This window comes from Malaclemys terrapin, chromosome 2 (assembly GCF_027887155.1).
Source record: "Malaclemys terrapin pileata isolate rMalTer1 chromosome 2, rMalTer1.hap1, whole genome shotgun sequence".
Taxonomy (NCBI): Eukaryota; Metazoa; Chordata; order Testudines; family Emydidae; genus Malaclemys; species Malaclemys terrapin.
The window spans coordinates 112922547-112926405 of NC_071506.1; positions in this window are offsets into that span (position 1 = coordinate 112922547).

Below are 3859 nucleotides of genomic sequence, written 5' to 3' on the forward strand. Positions count from 1 at the left end.
AACCAAAGAGTTTAACAAGTTTCTTTTAGACACCAGCTCTGAAGTTCTTACCAACATTCCTCTGAAAATGGACAACACATTATTTGAGACGATAACTAATTACCAGTAGCAAGCTAAGGGGCTAGCTTTAAGACAAAATGACTATTTAGATCAGTCAATAATTACTTATTCAGTTAATCTTCAGCATTTAGTGAAAAAAATGTTAATTATTTAGTTTGGTTTATAAATTAGTTTCCCCAACTCATAATAGAAGTTGGAAGAACAAATGCTAAGGATTCATTTTGATTCCTGATAAAGAGAATAGTTAACATTCATGCAGTTTTAGTGATTTAATCTCAAATATAAACAAAATTTTCCTACTTCTGATAATAGATTTTTTCCCCGTGGAATAGATCAAGGAATTGAAGATGAAAACTTGAGGTGAAAAACTTCTTGTAACAGGAATATTTCTGTAGATATCCTCACATGCTTCTACTCTAAAATCAATTACTTTTAGATCTGTTGTAGTTGGAGATTACTCTGAAGCAAAATGGCACTGCGGGGTTTGATGTTGCATCTCTGTAATTACACTACATATTAAACTTTCATGTAAACTAAGCATAAGGATGGCTTTAACTGCTTCAACTTTAATAAAATTTGGAATCAAGCCATGGACTTTCTGGCTCATAAACCACCATAAGTAGGTAAAAAGGATTCTGCAGGACAAGGTCAGCAGTTACAATGCACAGAACCAAGTGGAATTTAGCTTAAAAAAATTGTTGACAGGCAAGACTGAATGGACACTAGCTTGTTTTCACACAGCTGTATAGGGTCTCTACCTCTAACAAGAGTGAAAAGGTAACGAGAGCTTTGACACTCGAGTAAACTAAACAATTTTAAATACACAGGGTAAAAGTCACCCATCCACAGGGGCCAGCAGAAGGCCTATGTACCACGGAAGGCCCACTTAAATTTTACTTCGAGGGCATAAACGGGGATTTCAGCAGTGCATTGACCTTATGCTGGCCACTATATTAGAATGAATTTTACTCAGCAGATCGGCTCATTGTGGATGATGAGTTGATGCATTTTTTAAAATAATCACTTTGGGGATTTAAATTCACAATTCCCATCCACAATAGTGTTTATTTTTGGAATGCCAGTGAAATATGTACAGTTCCATTTAACAGAATATTCAAGCAGCTCACGGGACACTTGTCTTACCTTCTGTATTTATTTTAAACTAGAATCTACAAGCCCAAAGTCAGAAGACTGGTCAAAGCTCAAACATGATGGATCAGATGATTTAGCTACAGATATTCTAGTAGATGTAATTACAATGATAGCTTCAAGTTTCAAGTATACATACAACAAAACCAACTCCTACAGTAGAAAGAAAAGGTTGTCAGATATGTAAAGAGGGGTTTATAAAACTGATTCCTTTCAATTGCAACGCAGAATATTTCCTTAGCAAGTCAGTGTTTGAAATGTCCCTGCTAAACTAATGGAAAAATGTGTTCAATTAGGCTATGTGAGGAAATCCCAAAAGTTAATTTTTGGTGGTGAATATGAAAGCTAGAAATAGACCGACTGTCCAAGTGTGTCAACAACTCATTTTTAGTTCCTTCAATGTAGTCCATACAAAGAGAAGAGACTACACAAAAAATGGTTCAGAGGCAAAGGGTTGCCCAGGAGAAATACTACCAATACATCAGCGACATGGAAGAATTGAGAGCAAGTCTTAATCTTATTATATCAGGATCTAATATTTTTGTCTGCATGGCATCTTCCAGCTTCACAAATGTATGTGGAAGGGAATAGGGTTTGTGTCAGTTTTTTCAACTGTTGATATAATGGAGATTGTTACCAAACACCAAGGCAGTGCATCTAAGAGAAACAGGAGAGGGAAGGTGGAGGGCATGCTCCCCCCCCCCGCCCCGAATCACAGCCCAGGAGGCTGTGACTGAACGAAAAGCCCCTAGCGGCTGCATGCAGCCACGGTGGCCGCATTTGAGAAATGCTGCCATAGGCGGCCAGGGGAAGATGGTATGAAAGTGGTCCCCTGCCTAATCTGCCTTTGACCATCAAATAGCTAAAAAAAAAATTAACTAAAAGTTGTCCTCTCAGAGAGGGGGAAAAAAAAAAAAAAAAAAACCACAGAGAAGGAAGAATTGCAGGGGCTTTTAAACGTTCCAAAAATCACTGCAACTCAGCAAATGAATTTAAGGCTCTTAAAATACAGGTCACATATTCACTAAAAAAGAACTGATTGGCAAACAGAGTAACATGGTTCATGGATAAAAGATATTATATGCAGAAAAAGGGGGTGGGGAGGGAGAAGAGGGGAAAGATGACTGACATAAAAACTACTCTAAAGATGCATCACTTTATTGTAGCTGTTAAATACACTTAAATATTTTTTAAAGGCCAAAGAGATTAGCTGGGGTTGTAGTCTGAATAAGCCATACTGAGATTTCTGCTTATCTCAAGTACTTTGGTCTGAAAAATTCAGGTTGCAAGCCTCATTGTAACAAGTGAATTCCTAATTTTGCCCATGACAAAAAATACCATAAAAGGTTCTTTATTTCCACTTCTAAAGCGCAAGCAATTGAACAAAACCCAAGAGAGTGTATATTTTATATCTATCTATCTATGTTATAGACCCAGACCAGTTGGGAACAGCAGAGTAGCAGAAGGGAGATATACTGGCCACTGGATAAGTAGTTTTCTGTTCCCTGAGTGACCAGAGCAGGGGCTGCTCCAGGCTAATAGACCACCTGACTCCAATTAACCTGCTAAGAGTCAGGTGAGGCAATTAAGCAACTGACTCTAATTAAGGCCCCTCTGATGCTATAAAAGGGCTCACTCCACTCAAGCCACAGGGAGCCAGAGGAGACATCAGGAGTAAGGTCCAGTGGTGAGGACAAAGAAGGTGTTGGGAGGAGGCCATGGGGAAGTAGCCCAGGGAGTTGTAGGTGTCGTGCAACTGTACCAGGAGGCACTCTAAACAGCTGCAGTCCATAGGGCCCTGGGCTGGAACCCAGAGTAGAGGGCGGGTCCAGGTTCCCCCCATACCTCCCAACTCCTGATCAAACACAGGAGGAATTGACCTGGACTATAGCTTCTACCAGAGGGGAAGGTCTCTGGACTGTTTCCTGACCCACAGGGTGAATCTGTGAAGCGAGCAAATCCGCCAATAAGCACAGGACTCACCAAGATAGAGGAGGAACTTTGTCACAATATATATATTGTGCGAAGGGGATTCCTGACCTGACAGCTCCCATGGCTCTCCTCGACTTGGTCCCAAGAGGGCTGGCAGAATCCGCCAGCTGTTCTACCATTCCAAAACAAATGATGTAGGTCAATATATATAATAAAATTTTTTTTTTTTGAGTTTTGGTACAATTTGGTCAATTTATTTTACTTAAGGTGAGATTCACCCATCCTTAATTACAACCCAGAACGCTACCATATCTCAAGAGCAATACTTCAAGTCTTTCTCCTGATCATCTTGCTATGGAGTGGGATTATACATGAACTACTTTGGATGACCATGTACAAAGCTCTAAAGCTAATATAGTAATGGTGCAGTATTAAGTTTTAATGTATTAAAAGCACATTAAAATATGCTCAGTGAATGAAATGTAAAAATACACATGCAAGTGAAAAAGAAGAACAGTTTACAAACAAGGACAGATTTTCTAAACAACAGGTATGATAATAGAAAAAGCTATTTACTAGATGGTACTATATACACAACAAAAAATACACAAATGTAATTAAAAAAATCAACTGATCATACTAAAACAAAACAAAATAGTAAAGTGCAAAACAAACAAAGAATCACTATTTCCCTTAGATTAAAACAATCACAATTCAA